Source organism: Simochromis diagramma, unplaced genomic scaffold (assembly GCF_900408965.1).
Source record: "Simochromis diagramma unplaced genomic scaffold, fSimDia1.1 OVJJ01000561.1, whole genome shotgun sequence".
In the NCBI taxonomy this organism is placed as follows: domain Eukaryota; kingdom Metazoa; phylum Chordata; class Actinopteri; order Cichliformes; family Cichlidae; genus Simochromis; species Simochromis diagramma.
Genome location: NW_024387384.1, coordinates 491049 through 516834, shown reverse-complemented (window position 1 = coordinate 516834; position 25786 = coordinate 491049). Strand labels below are relative to the sequence as shown.

Here is a 25786-nt window from a genome sequence, read left to right as displayed (position 1 = left end):
CTGGCCATCCAGTGTAGATGTCAGTGAAACTGTTGCGAAGACAACGTTGGAGAAACCTGAATATTTTATTTGTACTGTATAATCTGCAGATTCTGACAGAAATCTGCAATTATCCTTTGAAGCTCCGCTCCTCTAAAACAGCAATAAGGATCATTATTAGGCCAAATGTAAATAACAAAATAACTTTATAACTTAAAGCAAAATTGGGAAACATAAAGTCCGAAACAGTCAAACAATACTGTTTGGTCTGGGTCTAAACAGAGCGCGTTGTGTATGACGTCTTCTTTTGCGCATGCGGCCACTTTGAGGGTTCACACTAGAGCACATTTGCTGTCACATTTTATTTGTAGTGTGAACAAGCAGACAAAAAAAATAATCGGATTTGATCAAAAACAAGAGACATTAACTTAACCACTCTCACATGCTCTGTACCTACATCACCTTCCCTGACAGTCGTAGCTTGGCTCATCTGAGGGTGAAATTATAAGAATGTGTTATTTTGCAAAGTGCTCTCTAGGGTTCCTAAATAAAATATGGCATTGAGGTCATTTCTTTTGAATTAATCCCTTCTTCTGAAAAAAGAACCTCTCCTGGTTTTAATGGCACTTTGGATTTCCTTACTTTCTGTTCCACTCCCAACCCCGAATAGATGCTGACAAGCTGACACAGTAACATGGAAGAGGGAAAGAAGTTGGAAAGGACTACTACAAATAAACCTAATGCCTAACAATGAAAAATGTAAAATAAGAACAATAATAATAAAGATAAAAGATGAAGTAACAAGTTTTTAGTTTTTTGTTTATTCCAAATGATCATCCAGATGTCTGTGACATGTGATGACAAACACCATAATGGAAGACCTTTGTCATCTCATGCTTAAACTCATATATTTTTGCATATGATGAACTGGCAGTCAGACATGCTGTAACTGTGGGGTAGAAAACTGCATGAACACCATATGGCAGGGGTCTCAAACTCCAGTCCTCGAGGGGCGCTGTCCTGCAACTTTTCCATGTGTCCCTGTTGCAACACACCTAGTAGGTCATTAGCAAGACTACAGAACTTGACTGCATGCCGAGTTGGCAATTCAGCCATTTGATTAATGTTACAGCAGCTCATGAGTGAATGAACACGGTGCAATAAAAGTATTTTAGAAGTGTATGTTTCCAAATACATACATTTACTTAAATTTACTTGAGTAGGGTTAGGGGTTGCCACCTCAGCATGCAGTCAAGTTCTATACTCTTGCTAATGATCTACTAATTGTATTCAGGCGTGATGCACCAGAGACACATGGAAAAGTTGCATGACACCGGCCCTCGAGGACTGGAGTTTGAGACCCCTGTCATACGGAACATGACAGGTGTGGTTGAACTGCATGAAGACTCTGAAGTTGCTCTTCTCTTCTGGACGGGACGGGAATGTGGCCTTGTCCTGTGAGCCACCGTAAGGCTGTACTTAGAGTAGAACTGGACTGTCACCGGCCTCAGGCTCTTCACCTTTTCAAAGTCAAAGCAGTCATTTAGATAAAATATTAGATATTGTTTACCTGTAAATACACAAAGTAAATTTAGAAATGTAATTACTGTCAAGAGTGAAAAAGCACTGATAGTGTAATCTACAGCTGTGGCCAAACGTTTAGAGAATGAGAAGTGTTGTTTGTTTATTTACAAAGTTTGCTGTTTCAGTGATAGTTGTATATCATATTATATCTGGTGTTGGCCAGAGGGGCCGATGGCGCGATATGGCAGCCTCGCTTCTGTCAGTCTGCCCCAGGGCAGCTGTGGCTACAACTGTAGCTTGCCTCCACCAGTGTATGAATGTGAGAGTGAATGAATAGTGGTATTGTAAAGCGCTTTGGGTGCCTTGAAAAGCGCTATATAAATCCAATCCATTATTATTATTATTATCACTTCAAACAGAGGTGATTCAGTAATGCTGCACTAATGAATTAGACTAACTATTCACTTGAACATGGAACAGACAGACAGACTCCGCCTCAAAGCAGTTTAAAAGCTAAAGGTTCAGACCTATGAACTCTCTGCAAAATTTGGAAAAAATAACACTCTTTTTGAGGAAGGCAGCTGCACAGTCAGCACTTAGTTCGAAGGGTTTCTCTAAAAGGTTGCCAGCATCTCTCATTAGTCATATGTGGCCTTATCTTTCCTGGGGTCACCTCATGGATCATCACAGAATTGTGTGACAGTGAGTTTCAGAGACCTGTGCTTAGTGAGTTCAACATACACAAGGTGTCTTTCTGTTATCTGGATTCACTTGCCTTCCCATACCCAATCCAGATAAGTATTCATACCAAGGTGAGTTAAGCTAGGGTTTCCCTGCACCTCCACATGAAAGGTTGGTGTTATTCAGATCAGATGAATCAGAAAAACTGAAGTGTGCTGGCAGCAGAGTGGGTGAATTTAAAGAAAGATTACACTATTGAAAACTATAATGAAGTTAAACACAGAATACAGACTGAAAATGGCACAACTACTGTAGAAAAAGTAGCAGTAGTCTTGTTTTAAAAGCAATTCATTTCAGATTTAGTTATATATTCGCCAATCACATAACAGTTGCCTCAAGGCACTATATATTATAGGTACAGACCCAACAGTAATACATAAAGCATTTAATAAATGTGTAGCACTTTAGGCACTTTGAACAATAAGACTGGAAAAGAGCTCCTATGTTATTAAACTTTATCTTATGACCCAAGAAAGAAAGCAAAAATGCTAACTGATCAATATCAAGATCAATCATCTGATAGATCAATCAGCTCAGAATCTGATGGACTATAATTGAGGAGTTCATTAAATTAGTGTTTGAAGAGCGTTTTAGGTTTTGTTCTCTCAACTGCAGCCTCGGTAGACCTATGAAGATTCAATCATAGGGTTGGACTACCCGTAGATTTGATCTCTCCACCAGTAACACTGTGAGGAACCTTGGAGTCATTTTTGACCAGGACATGTCCTTCAATGCACATATTAAACAAATATGTAAGACTGCTTTCTTCCATTTGTGCAACATCTCTAAAGTTAGAAATATCGTGTCTCAGAGTGACGCTGAAAAACTAGTTCATGCATTTATTCCTTCCAGGCTGGACGACTGTAATTCATTATTATCAGGAAGTCCTAAAAACTCCCTGAAAAGCCTTCAGTTAATCCAAAATGCTGCAGCAAGAGTGCTGACAGGGACTAGAAAGAGAGAGCAGATTTCTCCTGTTTTGGCTTCCCTTCATTGGCTTCCTGTTAAATCCAGAATTCAAAATCCTGCTCCTCACATACAAGGTCTTAAATAATCAGGCCCCATCTTATCTTAATGACCTTGTAGTACCATATCACCCTATTAGAGCACTTCGCTCTCACACTGCAGGCTTACTCGGGCAGAGCCTTCAGTTTTCAGGCCCCTCTTCTGTGGAGCCAGATTCCAGTTTTGTCATGGTCCTGGGTCGGTGACCCAGTGTTTTGTGTATTGCTATTTAAGGATTTCTTTGTGGTTTGAGATTTCTAGTGTTTAGTATTGGTTTTGTTCTGTGCCAGTTTGTTTCCTGCTTTACTTGGACAGTCTGTGCCCTACGTTAATCTTTCTAGTTTAGCGTCTCCCTGGTACCATCTGTTAATTGGTGTCAGCTGTGTCTCCCAGGCGTTTGCCCTTTGCCCTGTTTTTCTCTTGTATTTAGTGTCTGTGTCTGCTTCTGCTCGTCATACCCTCACCATCGCCTGTGTGTTCTGTACCATGTTAGTTTCTGGCTTCGCCAGTTTAGTTTTCTGTTTAGAACCTGCCCTCAAACAAAAACTAAGATTTTTGAGTTCATGTTTGTCTACACTAGTCCTGCATTTGGGTCCATCATCCTGCCTGCTTGCACACAGACCATGACAAGTTTGGATTCAGGAGACAGACACTATCTCTACTTTTAAGATTAGGCTTCAAACTTTCCTTTTTGCTAAAGCATATAGGGCTGGACCAGGTGACCCTGAATCCTCCCTTAGTTATGCTGCAATAGGTGTAGGCTGCTGGGGGATTCCCATGATGCACTGGGTGTTTCTTCTTCACTCACTATGTGTTAATAGACCTCTCTGCATTGAATCATACCTGTTATTTATCTCTGGCTCTCTTCCATAGCATATCTTTATCCTGTCTCTCCCCTCACCCCCAACTGGTTGTCCCAGATAGTCGCTCCTCCCTTAACCTTGTTGTACTTGAGATTTCCTCCTGTTAAAGGGGAGTTTTGCCTCCCTACTGTCACCAAAGTGCTTGCTCATTTGGGCTCATATGATTGGTAGTAGGGATGGGTATCGTTTAGGTTTTATCCGATACCGGTGCCAAATCGGTACTTTTGAAACGGTGCCGGTGCTCAAACGGTGCTCAAACCGGTGCTTAAAGAATGGAGAACACAAAATTGGTCCAAAAACCTCTCATGTTCAGCTGGTTTTTGTAAAAAGATAACAATGTTAGCCTTTTCTGCAGCTATAGGGCATATATGGTATCACTCTTGGCTGGAAGCAGTGCTTAAACAATGGAAAAAACACAAACTTTATCCAAAAACCTCTCATGCTTAGCCGTTTCCCTCTTTTTCTTTGGTCATTTTAGCCTTTTTGGCCAGGGTGAAGGGAGTATCTGTCATCAAACAAGAAGACAGCTGCATGTAGCTATGATGATGTTTGCTAGTTCACCTTACATGCATTAATGTAATAACGTGGTTAGCCTACTCAACGTAAATTACACATGAACAACATTAAGCTACTCACGCAGAGAAGAACGGCTGCTGCTGCATCATCATCCATCATCATTTCTGCTACACTGGCAGGGCTAGGGGCCAGGACTCTATTCTTCGTGTTTTTGGGGATGTTGCTAACTCCGGGTCTGATAACAGGCACCACACCCGCAGTAGATGTGCTCGGTGTGAGGTCCCGCAGCAAGCTATCAAATACAGCGCATTTCTTGGCTTTTAAAAAAAAAACGCTATGCGTCGCCAGGTGTTTCATCGGATTCGAGGTGTTACCTCCTTTGACAGTATCACAGTATCAGCTTAAAGCACTTGTTGCGGGCTGCTGAGTTTGCATATTTTGCTGTGAAGTACAGCCAGACTTTTGACCGCTTCGCCTTGGGCATTTTTAATCTGTAGCTCTGCTCTAAAAGAACGTACGTACGCCTGGTGGCTGGCCACAACTGAGGAAATGATCACACACCTGCAGCTGATCAAGCATCGTCTGGGGAGCTACAAAGCAGTGTGGCTGAGAGCTCCGCGATGCTGGATCACTGAGTGACTTCCCGTCAGTTTTCAGTAAATGTGCGAAGTAAGTGCCAGTCTGCCGTTATGTAAAGGTACTCATAGCTGCCTTTGTATTTCCCAGGAGGATTTGTGGAAACAAGGAAGCAGCAAACAGGCTGTACACAAGGAGCGGAGACAGAGCACGGAGCACAGGAGTAGGGAGAAAACATGGAACGGGAGTCGGGATCGCACTGGGGATTTATTGTTGTTTGGATTGTTACATCACTGTAAATAAACGCACTGCCTTCATCATAGAGTCCTGCATTTTGGGTCCTCCTTCCTCTCATCCCCACGGTTTGCCCTAGTGAACCGTGACACTGTGCGCAGATGGTACAGGCCGCCACATATTCTTTCCCATCCTGTTCCATAGGAGATGCCGCCAGATAATTTGCTCATGTCCCAAGAAAGACTCCCAATGAAACAGGTAATAATAATAATAATAATATATTTTATTTATAAGCGCCTCAAGGTCACCTTACAATAGTACAAGACAGGACCAACAATACAATATAGTAAAATATAGCAAAAATAAAATTTAACATGTCCCTATTGCCAGTCTTGGCAGCCGGGGGTCAGTCCGCCAGGGCCTCCGCTCCTGGCCGCCACCCGGCACACAATGCACCCGACCCCTATGGCGCCTCCTGCGGGTGGTGGGCCTGCGGGAGGATGGGCCCATGTCTCCTCTTCGGGCTGTGCCCGGCCGGGCCCCATGGACTAAGGCCCGGTCACCAGACGCTCGCCCTCGGGCACCCTCCCCGGGCCTGGCTCCAGGGCGGGGCCCCGGTAACCCTATCCCGGGCAGGGTAAACTGTTCCCTCGATATTCTTTTCATAAGGATAACAGTCACCTCTCTGGTGGGGAAGGAGCCTGAGTTAGTGCGTGAGGTTGAGAGGTACCGGCTAGATATAGTCGGGCTCACCTCTACGCATGGCTTGGGCTCTGGAACCAGTCTCCTGGAGAGGGGCTGGACTCTGTCTCAGTCTGGAGTTGCCCCTGGTGAGAGGCGGCGGGCTGGGGTGGGTATTCTAGTATCCCCTCGGCTTGCTGCTGGTACGATGGGGTTTTTCCCGGTGGACGAGAGGGTTTGTTTCCTGCGCCTTAGGGTCGGGGAATGGGTCCTGACTGTCATCTGCGCTTATGCGCCGAGTGGCAGTTCGGAGTACCCAGCCTTCTTAGAGTCCCTGGGGGGGTGCTGGAAGGTGCTCCACCTGGAGACTCTGTTGTCCTGCTGGGAGACTTCAATGCTCACGTGGGTAACGACAGCGAGACCTGGAGGGGCGTGATTGGGAGGAACGGCCTCCCTGATCTGAATCCGAGCGGTGCTTTGTTATTGGACTTCTGTGCTAATCACAGTTTGGCCATAACGAACACCCTGTTCGAACATAAGAGTGTCCATAAGTGCACGTGGCACCAGGACACTCTAGGCCGTAGGTCGATGATCGATTTTGTAATCGTATCACCAGACCTGCGACCATATGTTCTGGACACTCGGGTAAAGAGAGGGGCTGAGCTGTCAACTGATCACCACCTGGTGGTGAGTTGGATCGGGTGGCGGGGGAGGACGCTGGACAGACCTGGTGCACCTAAACGCGTAGTGAGGGTGTACTGGGAACGTCTAGCAGAGGCCCCAGTCCGCGAGATCTTCAACGCACACCTCCGGCAGAGCTTCAACAGCATTCCGAGGGAGACTGGGGACATTGAGTCCGAATGGACCATGTTCAGCGTCTCCATTGCCGAAGCTGCTGCATTGAGCTGCGGCCGCAAGGTGGTTGGTGCCTGCCGTGGTGGTAATCCCCGAACCAAATGGTGGACACCAGAGGTGAAGGGAGCCACCAGGCTGAAGAAGGAGTCCTATCGGGCTTGGTTAGCCTGTGGGACTCCGGAGGCAGCTGACAGGTATCGACAGGTCAAGCGGAATGCGGCTCGGGCAGTGGCTGAAGCAAAAACTCAGGTGTGGGAGGAGTTCGGAGAGGCCATGGAAAAAGACTTTCGGACTGCCTCGAAGAGATTCTGGCAAACAGTCAGGCGTCTCAGGAGGGGAAAGCAGTGCTCTACCTGCACTGTGTATAGTGCTGGCGGAGCACTGCTGACGTCGACTGAGAAAATTGTCAGGCGGTGGAAGGAATACTTCGAGGACCTCCTTAATCTCACTGACACGTCTTCCGAGGAGGAAGCAGAGTCTGGGGATGAGGAGAATGACCCGCCAATTTCCGGGGGCGAGGTCACTGAGGCAGTTAAACAACTCCTTGGTGGCAGAGCCCCTGGTGTTGATGAGGTCCGCCCCGAGTTCCTGAAGGCTCTGGACGTTGTAGGGCTGTCCTGGTTGACACGCCTCTGCAATGTTGCGTGGAGATCAGGGGCAGTACCTGTGGACTGGCAGACCGGGGTGGTGGTCCCCATCTTTAAGAAGGGGGACCGGAGGGTGTGTTCCAACTATAGGGGGATCACACTCCTCAGCCTCCCTGGGAAAGTCTATGCCAGGGTGCTGGAAAGGAGAGTTCGTCCGCTAGTCGAACCTCGGATACAGGAGGAACAATGCGGTTTTCGTCCTGGTCGCGGAACACTGGACCAGCTCTTTATCCTCTCGAGGATACTTGAGGGTGCATGGGAGTTTGCCCAACCAGTCTACATGTGTTTTGTGGACTTGGAGAAGGCATTCGACCGTGTCCCCCGGGGTGTCCTGTGGGAGGTGTTGCGGGAGTATGGGGTGTCTGGCCCATTGCTACGGGCCATTCGATCCCTATACAACCATTGCAAGAGCTTGGTTCGCATTGCCGGCAATAAGTCGGACTCGTTCCCGGTGGGTGATGGGCTCCGCCAGGGCTGCCCTTTGTCTCCGGTTCTGTTCATAATTTTTATGGACAGGATTTCTAGGTGCAGCCAAGTGGCAGAGGGCTTTCGCTTTGGTGGCCTCAGAATCTCATCTCTGATTTTTGCGGATGATGTGGTTCTGTTGGCTTCATCGGGTGAGGGCCTCCAGCTCGCACTGGAACGGTTCGCAGCCGAGTGTGAAGCAGCGGGAATGAGGATCAGCACCTCCAAATCTGAGGCCATGGTTCTCAGCCGGAAAAGGGTGGAGTGCCCACTCCGGGTTGGGGACGAGTTCCTGTATCTTGGGGTCTTGTTCGCGAGTGATGGGAGAAGGGAGCCGGAGATCTACAGACGGATTGGGGCTGCAGCTGCAGTAATGCGGACGCTGCACTGGTCCGTCGTGGTGAAGAGGGAGCTGAGTGTAAAAGCGAAGCTCTCAATTTACCGGTCGATCTACGTCCCTACCCTCACCTATGGCCACGAGCTGTGGGTAGTGACCAAAAGAACGAGATCGCGGATACAAGCGGCAGAAATGAGCTTCCTCCGAAGGGTGGCTGGCCTCTCCCTTAGAGATAGGGTGAGAAGTTTGGCCATCCGGGAGGGGCTCAGAGTAGAGCAGCTGCTGCTCCACATCGAAAGGAGCCAGCTGAGGTGGTTCGGGCATCTGACAAGGATGCCCCCTGGGCGCCTCCTGGGTGAGGTGTTCCAGGCATGTCCCACCGGGAGGAGGCCCCGGGGCAGACCCAGGACACGCTGGAGAGATTATATCTCTCGGCTGGCCTGGGAACGCTTTGGTATTCCCCCGGATAAGCTGGAGGAGGTGGCTGGGGAGAGGGAGGTCTGGGCCTCTTTGCTTAGGCTGCTGCCCCCGCGACCCGGCCTCGGATAAAGCGGATGAAGATGGATGGATGGATAAAATTTAACATAAGGCAAATGAGGGGAAAAAAAGCATGAAAGTATAAAAGCTAAGCAAGGTAAAAATGAACTAAGACAGAATCAAGGGTGTGCAATTCTGAATAGATGACTTTTGAGATGTGATTTAAAAGTGGTAAGACAGTATGTGGTCTGGAGATCTGGTGGAAGTGCATCCAAAGTCTCGGGGCAGAACAACTAGAGGCTCTGAGTCCCATGGTAGTCAGGCGAGCAGGTGGAACAGACAGAAAGGAAGCTGGAGAAGAGCGGAGTGTACGAAGGGGTGAGTATGTATGGAGAAGATCAGAAAAATATGGAGGAGTGCGGTTACAAGTATGGCGGTACTGTGTGGAGTGAGTGAGGGACGAAGACTGTTAATATTACGAAGATGAAAGTAGGAAGACCGAGTGATATTACTTATATGTGCTGTGAAGGACAGAGTGCTATCGAGGATGACACCAAGACTCTTAACCTGAGGGGAGAGTTATCAATGGATAGTAAAAGACTGGTTGGATCTGTAGTCAGTTTTGATTTGGTGCCTATTAAAATGAATTCTGTTTTATTAAATTTAAGAAAGTTGTGAGTAAACCAGACCTTGATTTCACTTAAACAGTCAGAAATGGATGTGGGTGGGTGTGGGTTTGGAGGACAGGTAGAGCTGGGTGTCATCTGCGTAGCAGTGAAACTGGATGTTATGCTTCCTGAAAATATTACCTAGGGGTAGGAGATAGATGATAAAAAGTAAAGGACCCAGGACAGAGCCTTGGGGTACACTGGAATTAACTGGAGTAGATGCTGATCTGTGAGGGAGTAATTGAACAAACTGTGAGCGGCCAGAGAGATAAGAGGTAAACCAGGCGAGTGCTGTACCACTGAAAAAAGATGCAGTGGGAGATAGTATCAAAAGCTGCTGTAAGGTCAAGGAGAATGAGGATGGAGATGAGTCCAGAGTCAGCTGCAAGCAGAAGATCATTAGTGATTTTTACTAGAGCAGTTTCTGTACTGTGACATGAACGGAAGCCGGACTGAAACACTTTCGTACAAGTTATTTCCAGTGAGATGACGATGAACCTGTGGAGCCACTATCTTTTCCTGAAATTTGGCTAAGAAAGGAAATTTGAAATTGGCCTGAAATGATTTAAATTGGAAGGGTCTGAACCATTCTTTTTCAGTATTGGGGTTATTATAGCAGTTTTAAGGGAAGGAACAGAACCAGATATAAGAGAGGAGTGTACGATATTAGCAATCCGGTATTGAATCCCGTTCTTTTTATTCTTTTACTGGAAAGAGAGAACATGACTCAGTTGGTCAAAGTATTTAGAATTATGTTATTCAGTCATCTTCCGGAAGTGAGAGACGTTCACACCCCAAAGCCATTTGCAGATCTCTAGCATTAGAAGCCAAATGTGTATCATATAGGTGTTATTGTTGGTCTTTTACACGTCACACATAGTTTTGATAAAAACAACTCCTTCTGGCCTGACTTGATGCGTGTGTGTGTGTGTGTGTGTGTGTGTGTGTGTGTGTGTGTGTGTGTGTGTGTGTGTGTGTGTGTTACTTCCGCTTTTTCTCTCTGTACTGGTTTCCTGTATTTTTAAGCTTCCACTAACTTAAGCCTCTGTTGCTAAGGCAACCTGTCACCCTCTGACCTAGTTCTCTCTCACAGCTGGCCTTCTCCTAAATTGACCTGTTATTAAAATGCATAAAGCAAGCTATAGTACTAAATAAGCTCTGGAAAATATAATTTCTCAACACCGGGGACCAAGAGAGGGGAGTGAAAGTTTAACAAGATTAGTCGCAGTGGATCAAGTTTACAAGATGATGACTTTAACTTAGTAATTAAGGAAGAGAGCTGAATTATTGTAGGAAGTTCAAATTTGGATAGAGACGATGACAGGGGTTCAGGGGGTTGGGAAGCTCATCTTGTAACCGGAAGGTTGCCAGTTCGATCCCTAGCTCTGTCTGTCCTGGTTGTTGTGTCCTTGGGAAAGACACTTCACCCTACCTCCTACTGATGTTGGCCAGAGGGGCCGATGGCACGATCGGCCCCAGGGCAGCTGTGGCTACAACTGTAGCTGCCCCCACCAGTGTGTGAATGAATAGTGGAATTATAAAGCACTTTGAGGGTCTCGAAAAGCGCTATATAAATGCAATCCATTATTATTATTACCGTTGAGTAGGACAAAAAATGCAGATAGAACAAGTGACCATATCACATGACGAGGGCAATCGTTGGTGAAGATTCTCAATCTTGGGATAAAAAAAGTCCATAAATTTGTTGCAAACTGCAGCAGAGTGAGTATGTATGGTATCTGGAGGTTAACAACAATATTGTGTAATGTAAAAACAAAATGTGTTTCCTTCAGCAGACTCAATAATAGAAGTGTAGTTAGCAGATTTAGCATGATAAATGTTAAAGCTTCTTTATAATGTTGCATATGACTGAGATACATGTCCTTATGAATAGTAAGTCCTGTTTTCCTAAAGAGACGTTCCAGGCAGCATCCAGTAGCTTTAAGTTGGTGACGTGCAGATGAATAGCATGGGGCAGAGCGAGAGAAAGAAACAAGGTTGATAAGTCTGTTGTTATAGTGAGATACCAGGTCCTCTATGGAAGCTGAGGCATCAGTGGTAGGTAAATTATTAATGCCATGGGAAAGAGCTGATAGATCAATTCCCCAAATATTTCTAAAAGTAATTGAGCGGTTTTATTTATTTTTGTACAGTGGGAGACTAACGCGGAATAAAACTAATTTATGGTCTGAAAAAGGCACATTCAATATAGCACAGTTCTTTGGGGTGACACCAGCACAGCAAACAAGATCCAAAATATGTCCTTTAGAGTGTGTGGAGACGTCCATATATTGGTGTAAGCTAGAATTATCAAGACAGGATATAAAATCTCTTGTGGCTGAATTTGATGCGCTGTCCATGTGAATATTAAAATTGCCCAGCAGTAGTATGTTTGGAGATAAGAGTAGGATTTCAGCAAGAAAGTTAGAAAAATCAGATAAAATGTCAGGGTTGGGTTTAGGTGGACGCTAAACAGCAACTAGCACTGTGGGAATTGGTCCAATAATTTGTAACATCATGGATTAAAATGAGGAGCAGGCAGGAGCAGATATGAGGATAACTTATATTTGCTGTTGTACAGGATCGCAAGGCCACCCTCACGTCCTGACACACGGGGTTGGCAGGTGTAAACAAATCCAGGCAGAGTGGTCAGATTGGGTTCGGCGAAATCATTTGGATGCTGCCAGGTCTCCGTCAGACATAGAAAGTCAAGTTTATGATCATTAAGAAGATCATAGACAAGAGGTCCCTTGCTGGAGAGGGATTGGATATTTAACAATCCAACGGAGACAAGATAGTCGTTGCTAGGTTTGCAAGCCAACCTGGCAAGGGCAGCAGTCCATCCACCAGGATTCCTAGCACTGCAGTGGTGAGATGACCACAGGGATGGTATTGGGTCCCTGCTGTCGATCCTATAATTTCGTCTGCCAGGTGATGTCCGAGGGCCGAGGGGTTGCTGGAAGCGTAGATACAGTAGTTCTGATGCCCTGTACCTCAGTGTGGAGGAGACAGGCCTGAGTATGGACTGCAGAACAAACCCAGCAAGAAGAGCCCGGAAGAACAAGACCTTAGCAGTCATGATGTTATAATGTCCAGAATCTGGCTGTCCGAAAACAGACCAGTGGCTGACAGCTGATGTTAACAGCGGACAGTAAACATGTCCAAAAGAATACCAGCCAAACAGGTAAGGCAGAGAAACACTTTACCTGTCAGACAATATAGGTTCAGGGAATAAAATAAACCTTTGCATAGCTATACTAAGCAATAAGTATATTAAGTATATAGAGAGAGCAGCGGCAGCCAAAACGAGCCAGCCTCCACTCTCCCTTGGCTGGCAATACACAGGCCGGAGTCAGGGAACTGGAGTCCAGAGAAAACTGTCGTGAGAGAGCATCAGGTTTGACATTCCTAGACCCAGGACGATAAAAAAATATTGAAAGGGAACTGATTAAAGACCAGCGTGCTTGATGAGAGTTTAACCTCTTAGCTGAACGAAGGTAAACCAAGTTCTTATGATCCGTCCTCATGACGAACGGATGTTCAGCTTCCTCTAACACATGGCACCTAATTGCACTCAGGATGGAGATAAACATCAAGAGAAAAAAGAACAGGGTTGGAGATGCCGTTTGGTCCTGAGTGTTGTGAGCCCCAGCGTTGGAAGTGTCTACCTCCACCACAAAAATCAGTGTGGTATCGGGGTGCACCAACACTGGCGCAGTTCTGAACAAAGTTTTCAGTTTTGAAAAAGCTGCATTGGCTCCTGGGGATCACACAAATTGTAATTTGGGAGACGTGAGTTTGGTGAGAGGAGTGGCTACCTTACTGTAGTTTCTACCGCCTGTAGAAATTAGCAAACCCTAGAAAACGTAATGTTTCCATGTTTCTTGAACTGGCCACTCAGCGACTGCCCGAATCCAGCACTGCTGGGTCCGTCTTCACCTGTCCCCCTGAAATCACAAAACCCAGGAAAGAGACTGTGGAGGCATGAAATTCACATTTTCAGCTTTGACATATAGGCAATTTTCTAGAAGCTGTTGGAGGACACAGCGCACATCGACCTTATGCTCAGACAAAGTTTGAGAAAATGAGAATGTCATATAGGCAAACGAACAAAATCTGACTGAGAAAAATCTCTTCACGTCATTGATGAGGGCTTTGAGGAGCTGGAAACTGAGGGTAGAGCTGAGTGCAAACAGAGAGAATGACACATTAAACTCCAGTTAAGTACCTTGCCAGTAGTTCACTCCAGGTTTGGGTTGTGCTTTTCCAGCCAGGGAAAACTAAGGATAAGCACAGTGTCTGGGGATGGAAACGTGAAGAGAGTTGTTTCCCAACGGTTGCCGGATGTGATTAGCTGCATGGGTTCGGTTTTGTGAGTGATATAGGCCAAAACCTTGTTATTGAGAGCAGAGGCAAGAATGGGAGGCTTGAGAGGCACCAAAGGAAAACAGAGCTGTCGGGCTAGATCCATGTCTATTAAATTTTGCTCACAACTGGAGTCCACAAATGCTTAGAGAGCATGAGAGGTCGGAAGGTAGTTGAGCCTCACAGGGAGGACACGGGGTCTAGAGGATGAGGAGGCCTGACCGAGGGTGCCGGATGCCTTTCTTGGCTTCCCTTAACCGATTATCGATATGCAAGGCTAGTGACACTAACTCCTCAAATGAGGGAGGCTCATCCCAGGAAGTGAGCTGATTCTTCATTTTGTCGTTCAATGCTTGCAAAAATACTCCTTGCAATGCCTACTCAGGCCAGCCTGTCTCAGCAGCCACAGTACAAAACTCGATCACGAACTCAGCCACACTTCTGTTGCCCTGCTGGAGGTTCAAAAAACATTTCGCGGTGCTGCCCTTAGAAACTGGGTGAGTGAAGGTTTTCTTCAGCTCCACCAGGAAAACATCATAGGGACAAAACTCAATGGGTCAGAAAGTAAAAAATGTCTCGGCCCATGCCAGCGCTTTTCCCCCCATAAGCTCACTACAACAACGTCTTTGGGGAAAGAGTGGAGAGGAACGAGAGAACACCTGGGAGCACTGCATCAGAAACCCACTGCAGCCACCTAACTCCCCGTGATACAGCTCTTGTGTGTGCAAAATGGCATCCAGAAAAATGGCTGCTGACGGTGCCAGTGCTGGGTACGAAACGACCACTTCAGCAGCATCAGCCGGCACTGTCCCGGTCGTCAGAACACGGGAAGTGGCAGGGGTGAGCACAGTGTGAATGTCTTTTACTACCGAGAACATTTCTTTCTATGAGCCTCTAATTGCCTGGCACTGTTTATCCAAATATTGTAATGCTTGCTCATGAGTTCCCAATAAAACTCCCTGCGATCTTACCGTGGCTTGGAGTGAGTCTGCTGGGCCCATGTCATGAGTGGCACAGGAATGAACCCAGAAGTAGACATATGACTCAGAGTACTTTGATTCTTGGAGTTGCTGGGGTCTGTGGGGATCAAACCAGGCCGGACACCTCCTGCGTCTGACCAGAGTCAAATCATGTGTGCTGCATCTTAGGCTTCTGCAGGCTTCTGCTTGATGCAGAAGCCTGCAGAAGCCTATGTAGCTTGCTTTTTGTTTTGTTTTTCTCACGAAAGATGCAGTTCGGCTGCTAACCATTTTTTTCCCTGCTGTCATCTGTCTTTCCAGTGGTCACCAAACTGTTCTTGGTTGTCATGTAGATTGTTCATTGGGAGTAAATGGTAGAGCCAGACTAAAAAGTTGAAAGATCCGATGGACGCGCTATGACACATCATCAGTGATATATCCTAGGTTTATAGGGTGACACCCAGGTGAGAGTGTCTGATGTTCTGAGACCCGAAATACACATGATTCATATGCACGCTGTTACCTGTTTACAAAGACTGGTTTACATTAGCCTCCTGTTATAATTAGAATAATTTCAAAATCTCTCTCAATTGTCAAAAACACAATAACATCTAAACACTCAACTGATAAAACTAATTTATTGTTAATAAACAGCTTGCAGATACCATTTTTCTTAACATCTCAGAGTGCATTAAAGAGATGCAATGTTACAATACAATGTTACAAGCCAAAATAGATGACTGCAAAGACTAAAGATAAAATACTGATGCATGATTCAACATAATCAGATAAAAATAATGGAGGACCCATTCATTTCATTTTCTTTTTTTACCACTGTTTGTCACAAACAGAAAGAAGCAGTCTAAACTTATAAACATGAACCACTGACTGTAAGATAATAAAATACCTACATACCATAGTGTCTGTGGTGTAAATGAAAGACTGCATTTACATTACAGGGCACTTGGTCTTTATTAAAAAGTGGGCTATCTAGTAAAATATGAAGGCTGTCAAGCTTGCAGTAAACAATCTGACTATGAGTCATATTTCATAGCCTGCTGACACTGCACACCCAGCAAGTCTGAACTATTTTAAGAAAGAAGAACCTTTAAAATTACGAGTCAGAATTCTTTGAGTCAGTACTGGAATTCTTTGAAACCCCACTCTGCATTGTTGTGAGCTGCATGTTTTTGGCTTCCCTCACATTCATTTATTCAGACTGACCTATCAGCCTGTTTTTACATTTTCAAAGTAAATGGCATTCCTGTGGTAATTCTTTACAAATTAAAGATCATATCCTCCATTCATCCAAAGTAATGAACAGTCAATTTGGCCATTTATATAAATTTTATTTTCCAAATAAGCAGTACAGTCTACTCCATCTAAAGCAAAAGGCACAACTATCTCTGCTTGATGTTGAGTCTGAGCACAAAGCTAATTTTAAAAATGGTACATTTGCATGGGATAAGGGCAGCTGAAGCTTTAACTGATGCAAAGCACTAGTTAGCTGATGGTGGTATCAGGCTAAATTGATATCTAGGTAATTATTTAGGGTAAAGCGATTGCATAACTTTAAAGGCCAATCTTTTCTCATGTCATCTATAGGTCACACGTCATGTAGGGTTTCTTTTCTATTCATTTTAAACTTAGGTTTGATTTTTCTTTGTTGTTTGCTTCAGTTTAGAATAGTTTTAAACAAACAAATTAAAACTGAGCTGCTTTGTTGTCAGGTTGATGCCTCTGTAGCACATATGGTGGGCCCTGCAAAAGCAGAGAACATTAACCCTAAGCCAAAATTAATTTACCTACAACATTTTGCTTTCAGTGCGTGAACAGTCGTCGCAGGCTAACAATGAATTTGGCTCTTGGAGTTTTTAGTAGATTAAAAAACCACTGGTAACACTTTTTTTAAACCTTGATTTTTTTTCACTATATCAGCACAAACAAACTTGGAAATAAATCTTGAATGTTTGACACACACTTTCAAGCTTTTTAGTCCTTTAAATCTTTTTAATGCGCTGGTAGAAAATCCTCTGTGATAGCTTTCACACGTACTTGTGCAAACAGAAGCAGTGAGACTGTGCAATGTTTCACGTATTCGAGCTTTGTTTCACCAACACACTCTAGGCCTGTTTAGTCTGTACATTTCCACTTATCGTTTTTCTCCCATTTTTCTCTGTTATACTGTGCTAACAACAGCTCTCTGTAAACTCCCCACATTTTTCTGCCTTGTGTTCACTTCCGGCAGCAATCAAATATGCCCATCAAAGATGTGTTTCTGAACAAAAGAAAGAGGCAGACCAGGACTACACTGTACCCAAGAAACAAACTAAAGGGAGGTGGTGGTGAAACAAGTCAAACTTTGGATTGTTTGGCTCAGCTAGGGAAGATAAAGAGTTGGCTTTTTTCTTTTCGTGGTGTGAGTGAAGTCTATTTTTTTCTTTTGTGGTCAGTGTAAAGTGTGTATGTTTTTTTTTTCTTTTGTGGTGAGCCTGTGGGAACTGCTGAATGAGATGGAGTGATTCCTGAAGTCAATGCTATCAGCCTGTGACACACTCAAACACAGGCCGAGTGTAATGGGGAGGAGGGGGTGATAAGGATTGGGATGGCCTGAGAATGATAAGGAATGGATGGCTAAGCGAGACCAACTTTGATCTTGATAGCAAACTATGTAAATATAAAAGAAACAATCAGGCCAGATCTTTCCCTTGGTTTCCACGTTTATTGATTTGAGTTCAAACCTCCAATTCCCTAATTTGTCCAGCTGATAGGAGCTCAGCCTTAACATTTTAATGCCCGATCTGTTCATGCTAACTCTCAGTATCAAACAGCTTACGCCTCTGTAACATGTCTCACTGTGTGTGTGTGTGTGTGTGTGTGTGTGTGTGTGTGTGTGTGTGTGTGTGTGTGTGTGTGTGTGTGTGTGTGTGTGTGTGTGTGTGTGTGTGCACGGAGCACTAAGCTGCTGCTATTCGCTGCCACACATTGTGGACTATTATATATTTAGTTGTTAAGGTTCATTATTTTTATTTTATTCAGTACTTTGCTTTTTTTTAAATGATTTTACTATTTATTCTACATACGTATACAGTTTTCTGTTGAATCTTTCCTATCAATGGTTGAATGACACTGAAGCAGAATCAGAGCCTGACACATTTTCCTATCTAAACTGAGTTTGATGCAATTATAACAGAGCACTTCTCTTGGCTGCATATTACAGTAACAGGTATATTACGAGTTGTGGTTTTCTGGCAGTAAGATGACTGTATAAAGAACACAATGGAAACTTTTTGAGACAGTGATAATAATAAAGAGTTGAATGTGTAGATTTGACTGGACACAGGTGTTGTGATTGGCTATACCTGTGGCCTAGTCTTTTGTTCATCTCTGTACCTTAAAAACATTCTCAAATATGCGCCTTCTTCTGTGTTTGCTTCTCAAACTGTCCCTTAAGATGAACTCCATCGAAGGACACAAATTTCAGCTAATTGTATCTGCACTCACATATTTTAGTTTCTATCCATAGCTCCGGTGAGGGTTAGCAAGCAGCAGAAGCTTCACTCTTTCAACCACGAAAAACTGTAAAAAACAACACTGTTCACTGCACTGAGCTTTTAGCACACCTCACACTCTTTAGAGTTCAAGACCCATTCTTCATGCAATAATTGGATATTTGCACTTGTTTCTCCATTCACAGAGTGTTACACTTGCAACTGTGAAGCCACAGCAGCTTTAAGGAATCTGCAGGATATGTCTCATGAAGCAGTGAAAAACATCTTCAGTCCTACAGCAAAGCCACTCATCTACAAGTTAAGTACTATCCACCATACCGCAGTCCACTTAGTGAGCCACTGCTTTGGGTTGCAGTTGTTTTCAGGGAGAAGAGAAATGATTTACTTGTGAAGTGACAATTATAATGTTGCTTCTAGTCATTTGTGGTTTACCATGATCATTAATTAAAGCACAGTGAGCATCTGTGATGATAAAATAAGTAGCACCCTGCTCCATGGGATGCCTGTTGTATGCTAAGAACTGTAACAAGACCATCTCCATCACTTTTAACCGCTAACTTAAAATGAGCTAAGCACTGTGTGTCTTGCTAACTGGATCTCTGGGAAGGGGCTGTTTCGAAAGAACAAAAGGCCGCATTTACTCTTCACTCATGATGCTACAGTCACAAAAAAGGCAGATGGATGTGGAAGGTTCTTCTCATAAATTAATCCACTAATGCCATGGACAGCGATGGCAGACCGTGGGGTAAGGGGAAATAGAACCCAAAACGCAGGACTCTTTGATGTAGAGAGTGCGTTTATTTACAGTGCAGTAACTAATAATCCAACAACAACTCCCCAGTGCGTTCCCGCTCCAGTGCTCCGTGACTCCGCTCCTCAAGCTCACTGCACTCTTGTTCCCGCAATCCTCGTGAGAAAACACAGACGCAGTCGTCAGTAAACTCCACAGCTGTGGCAGGCTCACACTTACTGGCTTGCGGGGAAACTAACAGGAAGACACACAACAATCCCACCTTTATGGGAGCTCAGCCACTCTCTAAAGTAGCTCCCTCCAGACGAGGCTGATCAGCAGCAGGTGTGTGTCATCATCCGCTTCAGGTGTGACCACCCACCAGGCCTAAAGGTGCCTGTAAACTGGTCCTTCGAACACTCACACACACCTATACACACAAACATGGAAAGGAGGGACAGCAGCACCAGACAAACACACCCAGCAGGGACCGCCAGACTAAGACAGAGCAGCACATAAACACAAGTCTATAAACTACTCAAGAACCCTGGGTCCGAAGACCCAGGTCCTATTAAGTAATAATGCAATCATCAGATCAGGTCAAATTTACAGTTCACACAATGATCTGCCACCAACACTGTCACAGAATGTGTTTTTTTCTGATCTGCAAGCCAGATCAATGAGACAGAATGATATCATGACAAACTCTTCTAGTAGAAACTCATAATCTATCATAATGGTTGGAGATTTGGTAGACAATGTCATTTTCACTCTAGGATTACCTCTGTGTAAAAATATGACTAGATCTAAAATGATGCAAACTCAGTTCACCGTAAAACTTTACTGTTCTCACTTGGCTCCAGTGAATCGGATTAACAACAGCTCAGTGAGTTTCTTCTTTGTTTCATTCAAATAGCATCACTGATGGCCCGGCTCGAAACAGTTAGTTACTCTGCACACAGCTTCATGCAGCCAAACATGCATTTGTCCTGATAGAGTCTTCCTGTCTTTCCACATAAATGAATGTTACAACCATTTTGGGTGCAAGAAAAGGCACAGGGCACAACCAGCAGCTTTGTTTTCAGAGTTGACATATTGGATTAGACAGCTATGGGCAGGTATAAAGACTTAACCTTGTTATGGTCAGTGGAGCCCAAGCTTGATATGGCAACAGCACCGCCTACAACTGCAAAGCTCTCCAGCGAGTAGTGCGGTGCTCTGAACGGATAATTGGAGGTGAGCTTCCCTCCCTCCAAGACATCTACAGGAAGCGGTGCCTGAGGAAAGCGGGGAGGATCATCAAGGACTCCAGTCACCCCAGCCATAAACTGTTCAGACTGCTTCCATCAGGAAGGAGGTTCTGCAGCATCCGGTCCCGTACCAGCAGACTGAGAGACAGCTTCTTCCACCAGGCCATCAGACTGCTGAACACGTCATAGACACCTCAGCTTCACTACTGGAACTTCAACATTATGCACTCCACACTGTATATAAATGCCACTTGTTTTGCACATATTCAACTCTGTATATTTCATATATTTTATTATTATTATTATTGTTTTTTTTTTTTGTTTTTTTTTACTATTTAATTTGTAAAAATGTGTATACACACACACACACGAAAATATTTAGTATACACATCCAGAAATGCATACACTATTATATATTGTACATATATTTATTAGTTTCAGGTCGGCCATTCTTGTATTTTGCTCGTTTGTGTTGTTGTGTTTGCACATCTCTGTTGCTTGTGGGGCTCGCACACAAGAATTTCACTCGCATGTGCTGTGCCAGTGTGCCTGCACATGTGATGTGACAATAAAAGTGATTTGATTTGATTTGATTTGATTTGATGAAAACATCATTAGAAAAGGGGTGACCACAAACCAGTGACAGAGTGTTGGAGATGTGTTAGAAAAGTTATGATTGAGCTTTGCATCTCTCAAACATGGTTTCATGAAAACAAATGTTCAAGCTTTGCTTTAGGAAACAAACAGAAAGAAGCTACTTTCAGCTCCTGGGGTAACAGGGGGTAACGCTACACATTTGATTTATTTGGGGTATTTTTCCTGTTGCTTTTCTGTCATCATTATTCAACAAACACATTGTTGCTGTCTTCAACCAAATACAAGGTCCACATTTATGGACAGATCTGAACGGCACTGAGCGCTGTGAAAACATGCAAACCTCCAATTAAAAGTCAAAGTCCAGCATTTTCTGCTGTGGCTTTTTTCACAGAGAAAGTGATTTAGACAAGAAGTGGGAAAAGATGATTTAAAAAAAAAATAATTTACAGAATCTTTTACAAAACTGATCTTGTTCTACATTTTAATTCTTGCCAGGGTTACAGAATTAAAAACACTCAGACATTAATGTGCAGACTGAGTTTGTTTGATTTTCATCTTGTTGCAAAGCTGAACCCACTGATCTGCTCAGCTGGAAGAAATTAAATAAAATTGTTAACAGGGATGAAACAGCTCCAGCATTTAAAATCATTCTGCAAAAACATTGTCTTTCTTTATCTGTCTTTAACAAGTGAAACTGAAACACTAGCTGGTGCTCGCACTTTACAATTTAATGTTAAGTCAATGCACAGAACAACATTAGTTTCTCATATACTTACTGTAAAATAAAAGATCATCTCCACATCGTCGACCCTCTGAAAGTGCTGGCCTGGCTGTTTGTTAGAATAACACAAACTCATTCCTTCAGTAAAGCCACTAATTTAAAACCTAAGTACTGTTTTACCACTTTCCAGAGGCTGCAGCTGTTTTGAGTGCGGTCAGGGGGAGAGAAAGTGATTTAGAGGTGAAATGGGATAATGATGATGTTCATTCTAGTAATTTCTGAGACAAAAAAACAACCTAATTTAAATCGGCACAGACGATCTGTGATTAAAGCGTGGCAGAAAAGGCCAACAGGCTAAGGGCATGTATAATTATAGGTGCTATTGCTGGCATGGTTTTGACACTGCTATCTGATTTTCTGGTGTTAACTCAGAACATCTAACTCGTAAGACTGAACTTGACATGTACGTCTGAGTGTATTAGCAGTTACAGTGTGGCAGTAAAAAATTACACACAAAAAAAGTTTTAAGTTTTGAAGACAGAAACAGTTTTCTTATATATGAAATCTCTTTTAAAACAACAGTGGAGACTGAAGCAAACTGTGGACATGAAGGGCAGCCAGTGATACACGGGATCACATCACATACACTTGGTTCCGTTCATCTGGACATTTTCGTTACTCAGTGACTCCAAGTGACTTCTTTGGGCCAGGACTCTGCAGTCTATTCACACTTTCGATGATGAGGATGTACACATCCTGGACAGGGAGGAACGCTGGTTTGAGCGTGAAGTCAAGGAGGGAAAAACCATCTCTCAAACGAGATCTTACAATTCTGTGATTGCAGCCATTCCCCAACTCTCTGTCAATGGTACTCATGGACATTGATCACTGGTCATGACAATTTGCATATTAATGATCTTAAACAGACCTCCCAGCCCATTGTTCATTCAGGGGTGCTAGTTTCTGTCATTATGCAAATGTGCTGTTTATAAGATTGGAAACCTTATAAACAGCACAGATGAACAGAATCAACCTTTTGGGATTTCTTTACCTGTATGGTTGAGCATGCATTGAGACATACAGAACATATGAAAATGTCCTGTACAGACAGACTTCATAAAGCTTTAATATAATATCACTTCAAAAAGAGGTGATCCAGTAATGCTGCACTAATGAATTAGACTAACTATTCACTTTAGCTAAAGTTATTAAGTTAGCTAAAGAGTTGGGATGCTGTGTAAGACATAAATAAAGCTAAAATACAGAGGTTTGGACACCGTTTTGCATGTTTCCCTACTGTAGGCAAGTATACAGAGCTCTGAGAGGAATTCTACTAGAATTCAAGTTGTCATTGAAATACAGTTTCAAAGCAAATGAATTCATTTTCAAAATATAAAATTCAATTTCAGTTTAGTGATGATCATTTTCAAACCAATAAACTGAATTTCAAATTAGGATAATTCATATTCAGTTTTTAAAAGCATTTATTCAAGTTGCAATTCAGATTCAATTCAAGCAATTGAAATTCGAATTTAACTTATTCAGATTCAGTTTCTGATGGCACAAAGTTCTGCCCCTGTGGGTGAATCACCACCCTTGTCCACAGACTCTGCTTCGACAAATGTGGTTTGTTCAAAACAAATTATTGGACCAAACACATGTTATTGGACTTCTGTGTTTGGCAGGTGCAATAAGAGAACACCACTTGGATTCTGTCGTTGCTCGTGTGAGTGTGTAAGTCTGCCAGTAGCACAGTAGGGTGGGACAATAGAGTCCCCACCTTGTGACTCCATCCAACCTGATGGAGCTTGAGAGGTTCTGCAAAGAAGAAGGAGAGAAGTGCCCAAAGATAGCTGTGCTAAGCTTGTAGCATCACACTCACAACGACTTGAGGCTGCCAAAGGTGCTTCAAAAACATATTCAGCAAAGTCTGGGAATAATTATATACATGTTATATTTTGGGGTTTCAGTTTTAATAAATTTGTTCAGACATGTTTCACTTTGTCTTTAATGGATATTGTGCTTAGACTTGTAAAGTGAAAAGTAAATGTAATCAATTTGGAACAAGGCTGACAAAATGTGTAACAAGGGATGCCTTGTGAATATTTTCCAGATGTACTATAAATGCAAACAACAGGCAGGACCTTTACAACAACCCAAAGCACAGGGCAGTAACCTTCTCATCTACAATGGAAGTGAACCTGTGGGATATAGTAAGTAAGTAAAAAGTAAGTAAACTTTATTTATTAAGCGCTTTTCACAGACAAACAGTCACAAAGCGCTGTACACAAATATTAAAATAAACAATACAATCAATAGACATTATACACAATGTAAAAGATCAAATGTAAATAATGTAAAAAATATAAAATATGTATGTCTGTGAAGGTTCTCAGTCATCCAGGTCATCGTAGTCAAAGGAGCTTGCAAAGAAAAGCGTCTGGACTTCTTTAAGTTACTTGAAGACGTTTCACCTCTCATCCGAGAAGCTTCTTCAGTTCTAAGGTTAAATGGTGGAGAGTCCCAGATATAAACCTAGTGGGAGTTTCCCCCCACAGAGGGACAAAAGGACCCCCTGATGATCCTCTAATCGCCTGAGCCAAGGTGTGAAACTGGGTGTGGGTCCCAATCAGCCAGAGTTTCGGGTGAGAACTCACCCGAAACTCACCGAAACTCACACAAATGTATGAATGCGTTTTTCCAGTTCAGCTGAAGAAACCATATGTCGCAGATATGTTTCTTAAATGATGGAAACAGGAACGAGACAAAGATTTTACATGAGAGTCAAGGCCCAGAGAAGAGTCAAATATTACTCCAAGATTTCGAATATTTGACTTGACAGATGGACAGAAAGAGGCAAGAACCTGACTGATTTTAGAATGTAGCTCAGGAGGAGCTATGATCATGGTCTCGGTCTTGTTAGTATTTAGAACGAGGTAGTTGCTTGAAAGCCAATCAGAAACCTCGGTTAAGCACTGGACTAGGGTGGACAGCCTATCCAGCTGATGAGGCTTAAAGGACATATGGAGCTGAATGTCATCAGCATAAAAATGATAAGACAGGTCGCTAAAAGATTAAATGATACCAGCTAAAGGAAGCAGATAAAAAGAAAATAATAATGGACCTAAAACTGAACCCTGTGGGACCCCACAGGTCAAGGCAGCAATGTCAGAGGTGAACCTGTCAGTCCTAACAGAAAAGGTCCTATCTGATAAGTAGGAAGAAAACCAGTCTAGGGCAAAGCCAGATATACCAGCCAAAACCTTGAGCCTGTTAAGTAGGATTTTGTGGTTGATGGTGTCAAAGGCTGCGCTAAGATCAAGGAAAATGATCACAGAACAGTTCCCTGCATCAGATGCCATTAGTAGATCATTATAGACCCTTAAGAGAGCGGTCTCTGTAGAGTGCTGCTTTTGAAAGCCAGACTGAAAAGGGTCTAGAATGTGTAATTTACATAATAGAGACCTGAACTGATTTTCAACAATTTTTTCAAGTAATTTACTTAAAAATGGCAATTTTGAAATAGGTCGATAATTACTAGTGGAGCTAGGGTCAAGATTCTGTTTTTTTAACAGAGGAGTTACCTCAGCATGTTTAAAATAGGACGGGACACAGCCTTGCCTCGGTGAACTATTAATGATGGATAGTAGTGTGGGACCAATGCTGGTGATAGACCCGGACAGGACAGAGGGAGGTAATATATACAGAGCATGATGAGGATTTCATCGAGCGAAGTTATGAGACGAATTTAAAAGAGAGGGTTGGGATGCTCACTTCGTAGCCGGAAGAAACATCATATTTGAGCGAGCGAAGTTTAACCAGCCAACAAGAGACGGGTGAGTCAGTTGAAAACTTCCATACTGCACTGCATTGTCTGGCAGAACATTGTGGATACGGGACTTTGCATGATGAAATGGTGCGAGACAGATTTGTCGTGGGTCTGAAAGACAAACGATTGTCAGAACAGCTACAAATGGATCCAGAACTAACGCTAGAGAAAGCGCTTAACAGAGCCCGACAAAGTGAGCTTGTAAAGAAGCAACAAGAGATGCTAAGCACTAATTTTAAAATGGATATTGCCAGA

At 43.6% G+C, this 25786-nt stretch overlaps 1 long non-coding RNA gene across 1 annotated transcript; it reads right to left on the bottom strand.

Moving 5' to 3' along the window:
• Positions 1–1154: 1154 nt before the first annotated feature.
• On the bottom strand, positions 1155–22885 carry LOC120720145. Its single transcript, XR_005692816.1, has 3 exons — positions 22842–22885; positions 22509–22511; positions 1155–1712 (listed from the first exon to the last, which is right to left on the bottom strand). It is a non-coding gene; the product is annotated as an uncharacterized LOC120720145 (long non-coding RNA).
• Positions 22886–25786: the final 2901 nt, after the last annotated feature.